Here is a 17,774-nt window from a genome sequence, read left to right on the forward strand (position 1 = left end):
GACGATCCTCACAGACATTGTGCTAAGTAAACTAAGCCAGTCACAGACAGATATTTGCTGTATGATTTCAAGAGTCAAACTCATAGAAACAGAAAATAAAATGGTGATTGTCACGAGAGGGAGAGGGAAGTAGGGGTTCTTCAGCGGTTATAGAGTTTCTGTTTTAGCAATGAAGAAGGGATAGAGATCTGTTGCACAATAATGTGAATGTGCTTAACACTACTGAACTGTACACTTAAAAACAGTTAAGATTATAAAATTATACATTAGGGGCCAGTGCTGTGGCACAGCGGGTTAACGCCCTGGCCTGAAGCGCTGGCATCCCATATGGTTGCCGGTTCTAGTCCTGGCTGCTCCTCTTCCAGTCCAGCTCTCTGTTATGGCCTGGGAAAGCAGTAGAAGATGGCCCAAGTCCTTGGCACCCACAAGGGAGACACAAAAGAAGCTCCTGACTCTTGGCTTTGGATTGGCACAGCTCTGGCCATTGTGGCCATCTGGGGAGTGAACCAGTGGATGGAAGACCTTTCTCTCTGTCTCTACCTCTCTCTGTAACTTTGTCTTTCAAATAAATAAAATAAATCTTTAAAAGAAATTATACATTACGCATTTTCTCCCACAAGTACAAATATTTTTCAGAGAAAAATGAGGAGATTTTAGAACCATCCATAACCTTTCAAAGCTTCAACAGAGAGCACTTTTTATTTATGTGAGTGTTACCAAGCATAGCTAACCTTTGATTTTTCTGGAAGAATTGATTATTTATGATAATTCCTGGTCAAAACCTCAGTACAAGGCACTGGAGTTGTTTATTCTCTGTGGGAGCCAAAGAGAAAGGGTCCACCTACAGCCAGCAATGCAGCAGCCCTGGGGGTATGGGGGCCAGAGCCCGAAGGGCAGAAATTCAAAGTAGAGGATTGTTTTGTTTCTCACAATATTTTCCCCATGGGAATTATAAGTGGTTCTCCCACTCTGGGTTTTTTCATTATAGGAATTGTAAAGGACCACTGATGCTGAGCAGTTGATCTGCACACACATTTATGTATTTCAAAAATGGGACACTAGGGCTGTTGCTGGTGTAGACAACTGACACTGTTGACACTGGTGTAGAAGGTTAAGTCTCCATCTGCAGCACCAGCATCCCATATGGGTGCTGGTTTGAGTCCAGGCTGCTCCACTTCCAATCCAGCTTCCTGCTAATGCACCTGGGAAAGCAGCAGAAGATGGCCCAAGTGCTTGGGCCCCGCATCCATATGGGAGACTTAGGAGAAGCTCCTGCCTTTGGTCCGGCCCAGCTCCAGCTGTTTCAACCATTTGGGGAGTAAACCAGCAGAAGGAAGCTCGCTCGCTGTCGCTCTCTCTCTCTCTCACCCTCTCTCTCTGCATCTCTGCCTTTCAAATAAATACATTTTTAAAAATGAGACACAAATCATGGAATTATAAATTGATGAACATTTTTGGAGGATATCTTGTCATTATTTTTTGAAATTTGTAATCATTATCATCTCATAATTCCATCTCAGACATATGTCTGAAGAAGCACTTAAATGTGAAACAATATCAACAAGATTATTCACTGTAGATTGTAGTATAAAGGAAAAAACTTAAAGACAGAAGATCCTAGTTGCTACTGAGACTCAGCCTGCTTCTCACTTGAAGTGTTGTGAAACCTTCCAGGCACCGGCCTTGAATTTTTGTATTGTGGTTTTCCTAAGCAACGTCAAATAGGGGAGCTTGCAGCCCTCGGTGTCTGGCACCAATGACTGTGGAGGTTGGAAAGTCCAAAATCAGCAGGGGAGGGGCTGGGACCCCACACTGGAGCCCCTGTTCAAGCCCCCTCTGCTCCACTTCTGATTCAATCACCTGATAATGTGTCCAGAAAAGCCGCAGGAGATGGCCCAAGTGCTTGGCTCCCTGCCACCAACATGGGGACCAGTGCTGTCAGCTGCAGCCATTTGGGGAGTGAACCAGCATATGAAAGATCTCTCTCTCTCTCTCTCTCTCTCTCTCTCTCTCTCTCTCTCTCCTCTCCCTGCATCAGTCTGCCTTTCAATTAAATAAATAAACCTTCAAAACAAAAGTTAGCAGGTTGGAGATCCAGGGAAGAGCTGAAAGCAGTCTGAAGACAGAACTCCCTCTGCGCGTGTCTATGTCCTAATCTCACAGAGACAACAGCCATCGCATTGAGGCCCACCCCAAGGACCTCACTTAACCTTAGCGTCACCATCTCCAGGGACAGTCACACTCTGAGATACTCAGGGGACAAGTAGGACCTTGAGAGGAACAGTACCGTGGAGGAATTGTAGACTCAGAGCCAGGGATGTGGAAGAACGAGTTTGCAGTGGTTTCCTACAGCTAGGGGTGGCTGTGCTTGGAGTTACAAACCGGTGACTCCAAGATGCACTGAGCATCGAGAGCCGAGGGAGCCTGAGTCCACCTAAGAAACGATGCCTTCTGAAACATGACTCCTGGCTGTCCAGCAGGAGTCCGTTTCAGAAGGTTTAAAAGCCAGCTCCTCATGGCGAGTGTTTATGCCCATCTCCCACAGTCCCAGCTCCACTTGCAGTCCAGTCCTATGCTTAAGATGACACTGGAAGGCAGGAGGTGACAGCTGAAGTGCTTGTCCCTGCCACTGGTGTGGTAGATCCAATTGGACCTCTGGGCTTCTGGCTTTGGGCAGGCACAGTACTTGATCCTGTGGCCATTTGGGGAGTGAATCAGCAAATGGAAGATATATCTCTGCCTTTCAATTAAAATGGATATGAATTATGAATATATATTTGCAATTAAGTATACTTTTAAAAAGCCAACTTTTCTAAAGTCTCTAATCCCAAATGAAGTCACACAGACCAGCATTAGATTAGGAGCCATAGATCACCTCATGGTAGGAAAACCAGAGCATCTGCACCTGGAGTAGCGACTCTGAGATGCAACAAGGCCCTTGCACCTGCACCTAATCAAATCCTCAGGGAGAGAAAGCCTAGCCAGTGTGTGTGAGTGGGTCTGCACGCGCGAAAAAGTGTGAGTGGGTGTGCAAACCTGGGCTGCGTGCCAGCGTTGATTTGACAAGTGAAGACATAGGCCAGAGTGCGTGCAGCAACGGCCCCTGTGTGTGAGTGGGGTGCGACTGTTCCTGGATTGCGGCGTCCTGGGTGTGCGGGTGGACGTGTGTTGGTGCATGCGAGCCGGCACAGCCACGGCCACGTCTGGGTTGGGGGTGTTCCGGCTGCCCAGGAGTGTCGCAGAAAGGCTGGCAGGGGCACTTTGGACTGGGCAGGGGAGGCGCGGGAGCAGGGGGACAGCGAGCAGCCTGGAGGTGGGGAGCGGCCAAAGGTCCTGAGGTGGCGCAGCTGGCGAAAAGGACAGCAGCTGAGGGCGGCCGCGGAGGCAGAGGCACAGGGCTGGGGCTGGGGCTAGGGCAGGGCAGGGCAGGGCAGGGCAGGGGCGCGGTGTGCGTTGCCCCATTGCACAAGCAGTTGGCTGCGTGGTTGTGCAAAAGTGGGCGGGCTGTACTGCGGGAGGCAGAGCACACACGCCGGCCCTCCGAGGAAGAAGAAAGGCTTCCCTGACCGGGAATCGAACCCGGGCCGCGGCGGTGAGAGCGCCGAATCCTAACCACTAGACCACCAGGGAGCGTCGGGCTGCGCGTCTGGCCTGGGCCTCTGCCTGCTGCAGCCGGCGCCTGGGTGCCAATGGGCGGCAGCAGCAGCAGCAGCAGCAGCAGCAGCAGCAGCAGCGCCTGGCCTGTCGCGCTACTTCCACGGCCAACCCCCCGGCTGTCCTGCCCGGGCCGGCCGACGGGCCCCCGCCCGCCATCCGCCCTGACCTCAAAAACACACGGCGCGCCTCCGTCTCCTGGCCCCCGCGCACGCCCTGCCCCGCCGCGCTCAGCCGAGTCCGCCCCACCTGGGCGGCCGGGCGCGCGCCACGACCACCGCCTCTGCCAAAAGGTGGGCGCGCTGCGTTGGCCGGGAATCGAACCCGGGTCAACTGCTTGGAAGGCAGCTATGCTCACCACTATACCACCAACGCCTCCCGCCGAGGCCGGCCTGGCCACGCGCCGCCCGGCTTGCCCGGAGCGCCCCGCCGCCCCCGTGCCCCGACGGCGCGCCTCGCCCGCACTTCCCCGCTGCCACCCCAAGGCCGCCCGGCGCCCCGCCGGCCAAGCCCAGCACGCCTGCCCGATCCACGCGCGCGCCCTCGCGCATCCACACGCACGCCAGCCGCTTCTCCGTCTGCGCACGCGCCCGCCTCCGCCCAGCGCCTCCCGGTCTCCTTACTCCTGGGAACCGGCCTCCGGATCCAGCGGAGCCCCGGCGGCGCGCGCGTCCGTATCCGTATCCGTCTCCGCGTCCGCCCTCAGCTGGCTCGTCCAAGCCCTCGTGCACCAGAGGTCCGACGGCCAGGCGACCGACCGCACCCGCAGGCTCGCTCCCCGGCTCGTCCGCGCCCCCTCACCCAGCGCACCTAGCGCACCTAGCGCACCAAGCGCACCTAGCGCACCAAGCGCACCAAGCGCACCAAGCGCACCAAGCCCTGTCGGTCGGTGGCGACCGACCGTGGGCGAGCGAAAACTCCTCGCGCGCGCCGCGCCCTGTGCGCCCAACACGGGTGCGTGTCCGGGGCCCGCAGGCCACACGGTCCCTGGTGCTCCGCGTGCGGGGGCCGGCGTGCGGGGCCTGGCCAAAAAGGGCGGCTTGCCTCCCCGTCGGGGAATCGAACCCCGGTCTCCCGCGTGACAGGCGGGGATACTCACCACTATACTAACGAGGACGGCGGCGGCCACCCTCGGGTCCCCTCGACCCCTCTGCGTCCGCCCGCCCGCCCGCCCGCACCCGACCCCTGCCCTCCACCGCCCACACACCGGCTCCAGGGCCAACCGCCACCCGTCCCCAGTGCCCAGGCCCCGGTCCCCGCAACCTAGTGCCTTCAGCCCCACGTGGACTCCCCGGCCCGGGACCACAACATGCTAGCTTCCAGGAGCATAGAGCCAACCAACCGGAGGACCCAGGGGAAGCCAGGGAGGAGGATGAAGATGAGGAAGAGCAGCAGCAGCAGCAGCAGCAGCAGCAGCAGCAGCAGCAGCAAGAGGAGAGGGGAGAAGAGCCAGCGGAGGGGCACAGCGAGGAAGAGGAGGAAGAGCACCACCAGGAAAACCCAGAGGGAGAGGAGGAGGAGGAGGAAGACCACGACGACCCGGTGGGCGGGGCACAACGAGGGCGGGGGCAGCGCTGCGAACTGGAAGGAGCGGGCGGCCCGTCTGGGATGCGTCCCGGGGGGTGCTGCCGGGTGCCCCGTGCGGCCTCCAGAACCGGGCAGCGGCGCCCTGCAAGCCCCGGGAACCGCGCGGAGCTGCCCCGGGAACCGCGCAACCCGCGCGCCCCGCGCGCCCCGCGCGCCCCGCGCGCCCGGCGGCCTGCGCCCTGGCCCCGCAGCCCAGGGCCCAGGCGGCGCGACGGACCAAGGCCGCAGTCCCTGGCGCGCTCCCCCAGCCAAGGGAACGGCCGCGCCACCCGGCCCGCCGTCAGGATGGCCGAGCGGTCTAAGGCGCTGCGTTCAGGTCGCAGTCTCCCCTGGAGGCGTGGGTTCGAATCCCACTCCTGACAAGCACGCCTTTTTGGCACGCCCGGGCCAGCCTCGCGCCCGTCGTGCAACACGCCGCTCGCCGCTCCGGCTCTCCAGCCGTCGCGAGCGAGACCCCGCCTTGCCGGCCCACACGTGGGACTCGCCACAGGGACCCCGCTCCAACTGGCCAGCGCGCAGGCACTCCCGCCCACCTCTCCCCACCACACCGCTTCTCGGGACCCACCTGCCTCCGAGTCTTCCTGGCTCCTCCGCTCCTCTGCCGCCACCCTCTGCCGCTACCTTCCGCACATTCACGGCCCTCCGCCTCCCAGCCCCAGTCCCCAGATCTCCTCCACCTCTCCCCGCCACCTGCCAGCCCCAGAGCGCTGAACCGACGGGCGGCCCGCCCAGAGTCCTCCCGAGCGTCCCCTAAACACCTGTCTGCAGCCAGCCCACCGAGAGCAGCGCACTTCGGCCGCGTCCCACCTCCTCGCCCTCGCCGCGCACTCCCGCCTCCCGCCTCCCGCCTGCCAGCCTGTCTGCCTGCTCGGGACAGCGCGCTGCCCGGGATCCTGCTCCTCGGAGCCCTTGGCTGACCCCGTGCTCCCGCCTCTCTCGGCCTCAGCACAGCTGCCTCAGGAGGCACAGAGGCCACGAGTCGGGAAAACCACCCGGGGCAGTGGTTGGTGGCCGGCCGAAGGCCCAGGCGCCCTGCGGTCACCCAGCTGCACACGTTGGCTCTCCTCCACGACCCACCGCCTCCCCAGGGGCGGGGCGGGGGGCTCCATGGGCAGGCGCGCCCCACCCAGCGTGGCGGCCGGCCACACACCCGCCTTCAGCCGGTGCTCCTGTTGCAGCCGTGGCTCACACCCGAGCCCACCACCACGGGGACCGCCCCGAGTCACCTGCTCTGACGGGGACCTGGGCAGAGGGCCGGGTCTGGCCGGCTGCATCCTGGCTCTCTCTGGGCTCCAGCGCCCCTCCTTCCCCGTGCCCTGGGATGCAGACAACAACCCAGCAGGAGCTGAAGCTCTGTGCTTCTCTCTCTTTCTCTGTCTGCCTGCCTCTTGCTCTCTAGCTCGCTCTCTCTCTCTCTCTCTCTCGTGTGTGTGTGTGTGTGTGTGTGTGCCTCCCTCCCAAACCCCACCCACCCATCCATCCAAGGCCAACCACCACCACACCACACCACACCACACCCCCTCCAACCCCACCCCAGCCAACCATTCCGCCCATCCTCAACTCTAGGCAGCTTGCCAAGCAGCCTGGGCCCTAGAGGCGCGTGGAGCAGCTCCTTCTGCTTGCGCGTGGTCGCCCTGCTCCACGGAAAGCGGCTGCAACGGAGCAGCTCGTGGTGATCAGCCTGCGGGCCTGTGGCGGCTCCTGGCGGCGCCCGCCGACGGTGCATGGGTGGTTCAGTGGTAGAATTCTCGCCTGCCACGCGGGAGGCCCGGGTTCGATTCCCGGCCCATGCAGCTCCTGCTCCCCTTTTGCTTGGGCAGCCCCAGCAGTGCCTCTGCGCAAGCCGCTCCCTCGGGCTCCTCTCTGGCCAGCCTTGCACCAGCACTCTTGGCACACGCGCTCCCCAGCCCCCCTGGCCGCCGAACCCCGCCTAGCCCAGCGCCAGTGCCTCAGCTCTCGCACCCCTGCCTCCTTCCTAGCCTCTGCCTCTCCTGATACCCACTTCGGGCCCACGCGCTGCACTTCCGACCTCGCCGCTCTGCCGGCCGGCCACTGAGCCGCCAAGCCCCGCCGCTTCGCCTCCCCACACCCTGCTCTCACAACCAACCATCGCCAACGCGCGGCTGGCCCTAGCACCCTTCCACGACTCCTCCCGCCTTCCGGCTGCTGGACAGATGCCGGCCCCCGTTGGGGGCTCACGCCCTGGCCCTAGGCTGCTTGGGATGCCAGCCTCCAGAACGGACACCCGACTCCAGCCCTGCCACGCGCCCCACACACCGCCCCCAGTGCCCAGGGCCGGGCCCCTCCCAACCCACTGCACGGGAGGCTCCACGCCTGAGACTCTGCCCTCTGAGTCCCGTCGACCTGTCGCCCCCGAGACCTGCCCTAAGCGGCTGGGCAGCTCCGCCCTTGCCCTGGAGGTCCTGTGTGGGCACAAGGAGCCGGAGCCGCTACTTGACGAGGGCCGAGCCGGCACAGAGTAGGGCGGAGAACCGCATGCAGGGATCGAGGCGTCAATCGGGACGCAGAGCTCAGAGATGAGGCGGGGATTGGAACGTGCTACCAAATCCGTGGTGGCGTGGCCCGCGACGGGGACCGGGAGGGTCGGTTCCCTCCCGTGTGGAGAGAGCCCACGGTGAAACACCAGCGTATGCCGCTCCCCTCTCCTCCACCTTGTCCCCACACACTGGCTGGCTGTCATTTCGGCTCTCGGGCTGTCCGCAAGCCCTCTCCCACCTCCTCCCGGAGGAGGAGGCTCCCTCACCTATGGCCAGCCGCCGGCATTGCCCAGGGCTCCAGCTTGCCGGCCCTCTCCAGCCTGCTGGTCTCGCATCTGCATCCTGCATCCTGCATCCTGCATCCTGCACCCTGGGGGGTGGAGGCGGGGAGGGGTGCCAAGTGCAGGGCCCCTCTGGGACAGCTCCCACGTGTTCAAGCCCCGAGCCCACCTGGGAGCCTGGATCGGCTCACGGTGGGAAAACCAAAGCAACTGCACCCTGGGCTGCTTGGTGACTCTCAGACCCACGGAGGCCATGGCACGCGGCACCTGGCACCTGGCCCAACGGGCAGGGAGAGAAGGCGTGCCCTCTGTGTCTCTGTGTGTGTGTGTCTGTGTGTGTGTGAGTGTGTGTGTGCGCGCGCACGCAGAAGCACACGCGTTCCTGTGCGTGGTGCCGGCGGCGGTGATGTCGTGAGTGAGGACGTGAGGCCGAGTGCGTGCAGGCACCGGTCCCTGTGTGTGGAGTGGGGTGCGGCTGTTCCGGAATTGTGGCATCCTGGGTGTGCGGGTGGATGTGTGTTGGTGCGCGCGTGCCCACGTCTGGGTTGGGGGTGTTCCGGCTGCCCAGGAGTGTCGCAGAAAGGCTGGCAGGGGAGGCGCGGGAGCAGGGGGACAGCGAGCAGCCTGGAGGTGGGGAGCGGCCGAAGGTCCTGAGGTGGCGCAGCTGGCGAAAAGGACAGCAGCTGAGGGCGGCCGCGGAGGCAGAGGCACAGAGCTTGGGCCGGGGCCGGGGCTGGGGCGCAGTGTGCGTTGCCCCATTGCACAAGCAGTTGGCTGCGTGGTTGTGCAAAAGTGGGCGGGCTGTACTGCGGGAGGCAGAGCACACACGCCGGCCCTCCGAGGAAGAAGAAAGGCTTCCCTGACCGGGAATCGAACCCGGGCCGCGGCGGTGAGAGCGCCGAATCCTAACCACTAGACCACCAGGGAGCGTCGGGCTGCGCGTCTGGCCTGGGCCTCTGCCTGCTGCAGCCGGCGCCTGGGTGCCAATGGGCGGCAGCAGCAGCAGCAGCAGCAGCAGCAGCAGCAGCAGCGCCTGGCCTGTCGCGCTACTTCCACGGCCAACCCCCCGGCTGTCCTGCCCGGGCCGGCCGACGGGCCCCCGCCCGCCATCCGCCCTGACCTCAAAAACACACGGCGCGCCTCCGTCTCCTGGCCCCCGCGCACGCCCTGCCCCGCCGCGCTCAGCCGAGTCCGCCCCACCTGGGCGGCCGGGCGCGCGCCACGACCACCGCCTCTGCCAAAAGGTGGGCGCGCTGCGTTGGCCGGGAATCGAACCCGGGTCAACTGCTTGGAAAGCAGCTATGCTCACCACTATACCACCAACGCCTCCCGCCGAGGCCGGCCTGGCCACGCGCCGCCCGGCTTGCCCGGAGCGCCCCGCCGCCCCCGTGCCCCGACGGCGCGCCTCGCCCGCACTTCCCCGCTGCCACCCCAAGGCCGCCCGGCGCCCCGCCGGCCAAGCCCAGCACGCCTGCCCGATCCACGCGCGCGCCCTCGCGCATCCACACGCACGCCAGCCGCTTCTCCGTCTGCGCACGCGCCCGCCTCCGCCCAGCGCCTCCCGGTCTCCTTACTCCTGGGAACCGGCCTCCGGATCCAGCGGAGCCCCGGCGGCGCGCGCGTCCGTATCCGTATCCGTCTCCGCGTCCGCCCTCAGCTGGCTCGTCCAAGCCCTCGTGCACCAGAGGTCCGACGGCCAGGCGACCGACCGCACCCGCAGGCTCGCTCCCCGGCTCGTCCGCGCCCCCTCACCCAGCGCACCTAGCGCACCTAGCGCACCAAGCGCACCTAGCGCACCAAGCGCACCAAGCGCACCAAGCGCACCAAGCCCTGTCGGTCGGTGGCGACCGACCGTGGGCGAGCGAAAACTCCTCGCGCGCGCCGCGCCCTGTGCGCCCAACACGGGTGCGTGTCCGGGGCCCGCAGGCCACACGGTCCCTGGTGCTCCGCGTGCGGGGGCCGGCGTGCGGGGCCTGGCCAAAAAGGGCGGCTTGCCTCCCCGTCGGGGAATCGAACCCCGGTCTCCCGCGTGACAGGCGGGGATACTCACCACTATACTAACGAGGACGGCGGCGGCCACCCTCGGGTCCCCTCGACCCCTCTGCGTCCGCCCGCCCGCACCCGACCCCTGCCCTCCACCGCCCACACACCGGCTCCAGGGCCAACCGCCACCCGTCCCCAGTGCCCAGGCCCCGGTCCCCGCAACCTAGTGCCTTCAGCCCCACGTGGACTCCCCGGCCCGGGACCACAACATGCTAGCTTCCAGGAGCATAGAGCCAACCAACCGGAGGACCCAGGGGAAGCCAGGGAGGAGGATGAAGATGAGGAAGAGCAGCAGCAGCAGCAGCAGCAGCAGCAGCAGCAGCAGCAGCAAGAGGAGAGGGGAGAAGAGCCAGCGGAGGGGCACAGCGAGGAAGAGGAGGAAGAGCACCACCAGGAAAACCCAGAGGGAGAGGAGGAGGAGGAGGAGGACCACGACGACCCGGTGGGCGGGGCACAACGAGGGCGGGGGCAGCGCTGCGAACTGGAAGGAGCGGGCGGCCCGTCTGGGATGCGTCCCGGGGGGTGCTGCCGGGTGCCCCGTGCGGCCTCCAGAACCGGGCAGCGGCGCCCTGCAAGCCCCGGGAACCGCGCGGAGCTGCCCCGGGAACCGCGCAACCCGCGCGCCCCGCGCGCCCCGCGCGCCCCGCGCGCCCGGCGGCCTGCGCCCTGGCCCCGCAGCCCAGGGCCCAGGCGGCGCGACGGACCAAGGCCGCAGTCCCTGGCGCGCTCCCCCAGCCAAGGGAACGGCCGCGCCACCCGGCCCGCCGTCAGGATGGCCGAGCGGTCTAAGGCGCTGCGTTCAGGTCGCAGTCTCCCCTGGAGGCGTGGGTTCGAATCCCACTCCTGACAAGCACGCCTTTTTGGCACGCCCGGGCCAGCCTCGCGCCCGTCGTGCAACACGCCGCTCGCCGCTCCGGCTCTCCAGCCGTCGCGAGCGAGACCCCGCCTTGCCGGCCCACACGTGGGACTCGCCACAGGGACCCCGCTCCAACTGGCCAGCGCGCAGGCACTCCCGCCCACCTCTCCCCACCACACCGCTTCTCGGGACCCACCTGCCTCCGAGTCTTCCTGGCTCCTCCGCTCCTCTGCCGCCACCCTCTGCCGCTACCTTCCGCACATTCACGGCCCTCCGCCTCCCAGCCCCAGTCCCCAGATCTCCTCCACCTCTCCCCGCCACCTGCCAGCCCCAGAGCGCTGAACCGACGGGCGGCCCGCCCAGAGTCCTCCCGAGCGTCCCCTAAACACCTGTCTGCAGCCAGCCCACCGAGAGCAGCGCACTTCGGCCGCGTCCCACCTCCTCGCCCTCGCCGCGCACTCCCGCCTCCCGCCTGCCAGCCTGTCTGCCTGCTCGGGACAGCGCGCTGCCCGGGATCCTGCTCCTCGGAGCCCTTGGCTGACCCCGTGCTCCCGCCTCTCTCGGCCTCAGCACAGCTGCCTCAGGAGGCACAGAGGCCACGAGTCGGGAAAACCACCCGGGGCAGTGGTTGGTGGCCGGCCGAAGGCCCAGGCGCCCTGCGGTCACCCAGCTGCACACGTTGGCTCTCCTCCACGACCCACCGCCTCCCCAGGGGCGGGGCGGGGGGCTCCATGGGCAGGCGCGCCCCACCCAGCGTGGCGGCCGGCCACACACCCGCCTTCAGCCGGTGCTCCTGTTGCAGCCGTGGCTCACACCCGAGCCCACCACCACGGGGACCGCCCCGAGTCACCTGCTCTGACGGGGACCTGGGCAGAGGGCCGGGTCTGGCCGGCTGCATCCTGGCTCTCTCTGGGCTCCAGCGCCCCTCCTTCCCCGTGCCCTGGGATGCAGACAACAACCCAGCAGGAGCTGAAGCTCTGTGCTTCTCTCTCTTTCTCTGTCTGCCTGCCTCTTGCTCTCTAGCTCGCTCTCTCTCTCTCTCTCTCTCTCTCTCTCGTGTGTGTGTGTGTGTGTGTGTGTGTCTCTCCCTCCCAAACCCCACCCACCCATCCATCCAAGGCCAACCACCACCACACCACACCACACCACACCCCCTCCAACCCCACCCCAGCCAACCATTCCGCCCATCCTCAACTCTAGGCAGCTTGCCAAGCAGCCTGGGCCCTAGAGGCGCGTGGAGCAGCTCCTTCTGCTTGCGCGTGGTCGCCCTGCTCCACGGAAAGCGGCTGCAACGGAGCAGCTCGTGGTGATCAGCCTGCGGGCCTGTGGCGGCTCCTGGCGGCGCCCGCCGACGGTGCATGGGTGGTTCAGTGGTAGAATTCTCGCCTGCCACGCGGGAGGCCCGGGTTCGATTCCCGGCCCATGCAGCTCCTGCTCCCCTTTTGCTTGGGCAGCCCCAGCAGTGCCTCTGCGCAAGCCGCTCCCTCGGGCTCCTCTCTGGCCAGCCTTGCACCAGCACTCTTGGCACACGCGCTCCCCAGCCCCCCTGGCCGCCGAACCCCGCCTAGCCCAGCGCCAGTGCCTCAGCTCTCGCACCCCTGCCTCCTTCCTAGCCTCTGCCTCTCCTGATACCCACTTCGGGCCCACGCGCTGCACTTCCGACCTCGCCGCTCTGCCGGCCGGCCACTGAGCCGCCAAGCCCCGCCGCTTCGCCTCCCCACACCCTGCTCTCACAACCAACCATCGCCAACGCGCGGCTGGCCCTAGCACCCTTCCACGACTCCTCCCGCCTTCCGGCTGCTGGACAGATGCCGGCCCCCGTTGGGGGCTCACGCCCTGGCCCTAGGCTGCTTGGGATGCCAGCCTCCAGAACAGACACCCGACTCCAGCCCTGCCACGCGCCCCACACACCGCCCCCAGTGCCCAGGGCCGGGCCCCTCCCAACCCACTGCACGGGAGGCTCCACGCCTGAGACTCTGCCCTCTGAGTCCCGTCGACCTGTCGCCCCCGAGACCTGCCCTAAGCGGCTGGGCAGCTCCGCCCTTGCCCTGGAGGTCCTGTGTGGGCACAAGGAGCCGGAGCCGCTACTTGACGAGGGCCGAGCCGGCACAGAGTAGGGCGGAGAACCGCATGCAGGGATCGAGGCGTCAATCGGGACGCAGAGCTCAGAGATGAGGCGGGGATTGGAACGTGCTACCAAATCCGTGGTGGCGTGGCCCGCGACGGGGACCGGGAGGGTCGGTTCCCTCCCGTGCGGAGAGAGCCCACGGTGAAACACCAGCGTATGCCGCTCCCCTCTCCTCCACCTTGTCCCCACACACTGGCTGGCTGTCATCTCGGCTCTCGGGCTGTCCGCAAGCCCTCTCCCACCTCCTCCCGGAGGAGGAGGCTCCCTCACCTATGGCCAGCCGCCGGCATTGCCCAGGGCTCCAGCTTGCCGGCCCTCTCCAGCCTGCTGGTCTCGCATCTGCATCCTGCATCCTGCATCCTGCATCCTGCATCCTGCATCCTGCATCCTGGGGGGTGGAGGCGGGGAGGGGTGCCAAGTGCAGGGCCCCTCTGGGACAGCTCCCACGTGTTCAAGCCCCGAGCCCACCTGGGAGCCTGGATCGGCTCACGGTGGGAAAACCAAAGCAACTGCACCCTGGGCTGCTTGGTGACTCTCAGACCCACGGAGGCCATGGCACGCGGCACCTGGCACCTGGCCCAACGGGCAGGGAGAGAAGGCGTGCCCTCTGTGTCTCTCTGTGTGTGTGTCTGTGTGTGTGTGAGTGTGTGTGTGCGCGCGCACGCAGAAGCACACGCGTTCCTGTGCGTGGTGCCGGCGGCGGTGATGTCGTGAGTGAGGACGTGAGGCCGAGTGCGTGCAGGCACCGGTCCCTGTGTGTGGAGTGGGGTGCGGCTGTTCCGGAATTGTGGCATCCTGGGTGTGCGGGTGGATGTGTGTTGGTGCGCGCGTGCCCACGTCTGGGTTGGGGGTGTTCCGGCTGCCCAGGAGTGTCGCAGAAAGGCTGGCAGGGGAGGCGCGGGAGCAGGGGGACAGCGAGCAGCCTGGAGGTGGGGAGCGGCCGAAGGTCCTGAGGTGGCGCAGCTGGCGAAAAGGACAGCAGCTGAGGGCGGCCGCGGAGGCAGAGGCACAGAGCTTGGGCCGGGGCCGGGGCTGGGGCTGGGGCGCAGTGTGCGTTGCCCCATTGCACAAGCAGTTGGCTGCGTGGTTGTGCAAAAGTGGGCGGGCTGTACTGCGGGAGGCAGAGCACACACGCCGGCCCTCCGAGGAAGAAGAAAGGCTTCCCTGACCGGGAATCGAACCAGGGCCGCGGCGGTGAGAGCGCCGAATCCTAACCACTAGACCACCAGGGAGCGTCGGGCTGCGCGTCTGGCCTGGGCCTCTGCCTGCTGCAGCCGGCGCCTGGGTGCCAATGGGCAGCAGCAGCAGCAGCAGCAGCAGCAGCAGCAGCGCCTGGCCTGTCGCGCTACCTCCACGGCCAACCCCCCGGCTGTCCTGCCCGGGCCGGCCGACGGGCCCCCGCCCGCCATCCGCCCTGACCTCAAAAACACACGGCGCGCCTCCGTCTCCTGGCCCCCGCGCACGCCCTGCCCCGCCGCGCTCAGCCGAGTCCGCCCCACCTGGGCGGCCGGGCGCGCGCCACGACCACCGCCTCTGCCAAAAGGTGGGCGCGCTGCGTTGGCCGGGAATCGAACCCGGGTCAACTGCTTGGAAGGCAGCTATGCTCACCACTATACCACCAACGCCTCCCGCCGAGGCCGGCCTGGCCACGCGCCGCCCGGCTTGCCCGGAGCGCCCCGCCGCCCCCGTGCCCCGACGGCGCGCCTCGCCCGCACTTCCCCGCTGCCACCCCAAGGCCGCCCGGCGCCCCGCCGGCCAAGCCCAGCACGCCTGCCCGATCCACGCGCGCGCCCTCGCGCATCCACACGCACGCCAGCCGCTTCTCCGTCTGCGCACGCGCCCGCCTCCGCCCAGCGCCTCCCGGTCTCCTTACTCCTGGGAACCGGCCTCCGGATCCAGCGGAGCCCCGGCGGCGCGCGCGTCCGTATCCGTATCCGTCTCCGCGTCCGCCCTCAGCTGGCTCGTCCAAGCCCTCGTGCACCAGAGGTCCGACGGCCAGGCGACCGACCGCACCCGCAGGCTCGCTCCCCGGCTCGTCCGCGCCCCCTCACCCAGCGCACCTAGCGCACCTAGCGCACCAAGCGCACCAAGCGCACCAAGCCCTGTCGGTCGGTGGCGACCGACCGTGGGCGAGCGAAAACTCCTCGCGCGCGCCGCGCCCTGTGCGCCCAACACGGGTGCGTGTCCGGGGCCCGCAGGCCACACGGTCCCTGGTGCTCCGCGTGCGGGGGCCGGCGTGCGGGGCCTGGCCAAAAAGGGCGGCTTGCCTCCCCGTCGGGGAATCGAACCCCGGTCTCCCGCGTGACAGGCGGGGATACTCACCACTATACTAACGAGGACGGCGGCGGCCACCCTCGGGTCCCCTCGACCCCTCTGCGTCCGCCCGCCCGCCCGCCCGCCCGCACCCGACCCCTGCCCTCCACCGCCCACACACCGGCTCCAGGGCCAACCGCCACCCGTCCCCAGTGCCCAGGCCCCGGTCCCCGCAACCTAGTGCCTTCAGCCCCACGTGGACTCCCCGGCCCGGGACCACAACATGCTAGCTTCCAGGAGCATAGAGCCAACCAACCGGAGGACCCAGGGGAAGCCAGGGAGGAGGATGAAGATGAGGAAGAGCAGCAGCAGCAGCAGCAGCAGCAGCAGCAGCAGCAAGAGGAGAGGGGAGAAGAGCCAGCGGAGGGGCACAGCGAGGAAGAGGAGGAAGAGCACCCCCAGGAAAACCCAGAGGGAGAGGAGGAGGAGGAGGAAGACCACGACGACCCGGTGGGCGGGGCACAACGAGGGCGGGGGCAGCGCTGCGAACTGGAAGGAGCGGGCGGCCCGTCTGGGATGCGTCCCGGGGGGTGCTGCCGGGTGCCCCGTGCGGCCTCCAGAACCGGGCAGCGGCGCCCTGCAAGCCCCGGGAACCGCGCGGAGCTGCCCCGGGAACCGCGCAACCCGCGCGCCCCGCGGCCTGCGCCCTGGCCCCGCAGCCCAGGGCCCAGGCGGCGCGACGGACCAAGGCCGCAGTCCCTGGCGCGCTCCCCCAGCCAAGGGAACGGCCGCGCCACCCGGCCCGCCGTCAGGATGGCCGAGCGGTCTAAGGCGCTGCGTTCAGGTCGCAGTCTCCCCTGGAGGCGTGGGTTCGAATCCCACTCCTGACAAGCACGCCTTTTTGGCACGCCCGGGCCAGCCTCGCGCCCGTCGTGCAACACGCCGCTCGCCGCTCCGGCTTTCCAGCCGTCGCGAGCGAGACCCCGCCTTGCCGGCCCGGCCCACACGTGGGACTCGCCACAGGGACCCCGCTCCAACTGGCCAGCGCGCAGGCACTCCCGCCCACCTCTCCCCACCACACCGCTTCTCGGGACCCACCTGCCTCCGAGTCTTCCTGGCTCCTCCGCTCCTCTGCCGCCACCCTCTGCCGCTACCTTCCGCACATTCACGGCCCTCCGCCTCCCAGCCCCAGTCCCCAGATCTCCTCCACCTCTCCCCGCCACCTGCCAGCCCCAGAGCGCTGAACCGACGGGCGGCCCGCCCAGAGTCCTCCCGAGCGTCCCCTAAACACCTGTCTGCAGCCAGCCCACCGAGAGCAGCGCACTTCGGCCGCGTCCCACCTCCTCGCCCTCGCCGCGCACTCCCGCCTCCCGCCTCCCGCCTGCCAGCCTGTCTGCCTGCTCGGGACAGCGCGCTGCCCGGGATCCTGCTCCTCGGAGCCCTTGGCTGACCCCGTGCTCCCGCCTCTCTCGGCCTCAGCACAGCTGCCTCAGGAGGCACAGAGGCCACGAGTCGGGAAAACCACCCGGGGCAGTGGTTGGTGGCCGGCCGAAGGCCCAGGCGCCCTGCGGTCACCCAGCTGCACACGTTGGCTCTCCTCCACGACCCACCGCCTCCCCAGGGGCGGGGCGGGGGGCTCCATGGGCAGGCGCGCCCCACCCAGCGTGGCGGCCGGCCACACACCCGCCTTCAGCCGGTGCTCCTGTTGCAGCCGTGGCTCACACCCGAGCCCACCACCACGGGGACCGCCCCGAGTCACCTGCTCTGACGGGGACCTGGGCAGAGGGCCGGGTCTGGCCGGCTGCATCCTGGCTCTCTCTGGGCTCCAGCGCCCCTCCTTCCCCGTGCCCTGGGATGCAGACAACAACCCAGCAGGAGCTGAAGCTCTGTGCTTCTCTCTCTTTCTCTGTCTGCCTGCCTCTTGCTCTCTAGCTCGCTCTCTCTCTCTCTCTCTCTCGTGTGTGTGTGTGTGTGTGTGTGTGTGTGTGTGTGTGTGTGTCTCCCTCCCAAACCCCACCCACCCATCCAAGGCCAACCACCACCACACCACACCACACCACACCCCCTCCAACCCCACCCCAGCCAACCATTCCGCCCATCCTCAACTCTAGGCAGCTTGCCAAGCAGCCTGGGCCCTAGAGGCGCGTGGAGCAGCTCCTTCTGCTTGCGCGTGGTCGCCCTGCTCCACGGAAAGCGGCTGCAACGGAGCAGCTCGTGGTGATCAGCCTGTGGGCCTGTGGCGGCTCCTGGCGGCGCCCGCCGACGGTGCATGGGTGGTTCAGTGGTAGAATTCTCGCCTGCCACGCGGGAGGCCCGGGTTCGATTCCCGGCCCATGCAGCTCCTGCTCCCCTTTTGCTTGGGCAGCCCCAGCAGTGCCTCTGCGCAAGCCGCTCCCTCGGGCTCCTCTCTGGCCAGCCTTGCACCAGCACTCTTGGCACACGCGCTCCCCAGCCCCCCTGGCCGCCGAACCCCG

At 66.9% G+C, this 17,774-nt stretch overlaps 13 non-coding genes across 13 annotated transcripts; 6 read left to right on the forward strand and 7 right to left on the reverse strand.

The window, feature by feature from the left end:
- Positions 1 to 3,558: 3,558 nt before the first annotated feature.
- On the reverse strand, positions 3,559 to 3,630 carry TRNAE-CUC (transfer RNA glutamic acid (anticodon CUC)). The gene has a single exon. It is a non-coding gene; the product is annotated as a tRNA-Glu (tRNA).
- A 327-nt stretch (positions 3,631 to 3,957) lies between these two features.
- Positions 3,958 to 4,029, reverse strand: TRNAG-UCC (transfer RNA glycine (anticodon UCC)). Its single transcript has one exon. It is a non-coding gene; the product is annotated as a tRNA-Gly (tRNA).
- A 669-nt stretch (positions 4,030 to 4,698) lies between these two features.
- Positions 4,699 to 4,770, reverse strand: TRNAD-GUC (transfer RNA aspartic acid (anticodon GUC)). The gene has a single exon. It is a non-coding gene; the product is annotated as a tRNA-Asp (tRNA).
- A 750-nt stretch (positions 4,771 to 5,520) lies between these two features.
- Positions 5,521 to 5,603, forward strand: TRNAL-CAG (transfer RNA leucine (anticodon CAG)). Its single transcript has one exon. It is a non-coding gene; the product is annotated as a tRNA-Leu (tRNA).
- A 1,360-nt stretch (positions 5,604 to 6,963) lies between these two features.
- On the forward strand, positions 6,964 to 7,034 carry TRNAG-GCC (transfer RNA glycine (anticodon GCC)). Its single transcript has one exon. It is a non-coding gene; the product is annotated as a tRNA-Gly (tRNA).
- A 1,841-nt stretch (positions 7,035 to 8,875) lies between these two features.
- TRNAE-CUC (transfer RNA glutamic acid (anticodon CUC)) lies at positions 8,876 to 8,947 on the reverse strand. Its single transcript has one exon. It is a non-coding gene; the product is annotated as a tRNA-Glu (tRNA).
- A 1,068-nt stretch (positions 8,948 to 10,015) lies between these two features.
- Positions 10,016 to 10,087, reverse strand: TRNAD-GUC (transfer RNA aspartic acid (anticodon GUC)). The gene has a single exon. It is a non-coding gene; the product is annotated as a tRNA-Asp (tRNA).
- A 742-nt stretch (positions 10,088 to 10,829) lies between these two features.
- On the forward strand, positions 10,830 to 10,912 carry TRNAL-CAG (transfer RNA leucine (anticodon CAG)). The gene has a single exon. It is a non-coding gene; the product is annotated as a tRNA-Leu (tRNA).
- Positions 10,913 to 12,275: 1,363 nt separating this feature from the next.
- TRNAG-GCC (transfer RNA glycine (anticodon GCC)) lies at positions 12,276 to 12,346 on the forward strand. The gene has a single exon. It is a non-coding gene; the product is annotated as a tRNA-Gly (tRNA).
- Positions 12,347 to 14,600: 2,254 nt separating this feature from the next.
- Positions 14,601 to 14,672, reverse strand: TRNAG-UCC (transfer RNA glycine (anticodon UCC)). Its single transcript has one exon. It is a non-coding gene; the product is annotated as a tRNA-Gly (tRNA).
- Positions 14,673 to 15,314: 642 nt separating this feature from the next.
- TRNAD-GUC (transfer RNA aspartic acid (anticodon GUC)) lies at positions 15,315 to 15,386 on the reverse strand. Its single transcript has one exon. It is a non-coding gene; the product is annotated as a tRNA-Asp (tRNA).
- A 721-nt stretch (positions 15,387 to 16,107) lies between these two features.
- On the forward strand, positions 16,108 to 16,190 carry TRNAL-CAG (transfer RNA leucine (anticodon CAG)). Its single transcript has one exon. It is a non-coding gene; the product is annotated as a tRNA-Leu (tRNA).
- A 1,377-nt stretch (positions 16,191 to 17,567) lies between these two features.
- TRNAG-GCC (transfer RNA glycine (anticodon GCC)) lies at positions 17,568 to 17,638 on the forward strand. Its single transcript has one exon. It is a non-coding gene; the product is annotated as a tRNA-Gly (tRNA).
- Positions 17,639 to 17,774: the final 136 nt, after the last annotated feature.

This window comes from Oryctolagus cuniculus, chromosome 7, assembly GCF_964237555.1.
Source record: "Oryctolagus cuniculus chromosome 7, mOryCun1.1, whole genome shotgun sequence".
In the NCBI taxonomy this organism is placed as follows: Eukaryota; Metazoa; Chordata; class Mammalia; order Lagomorpha; family Leporidae; genus Oryctolagus; species Oryctolagus cuniculus.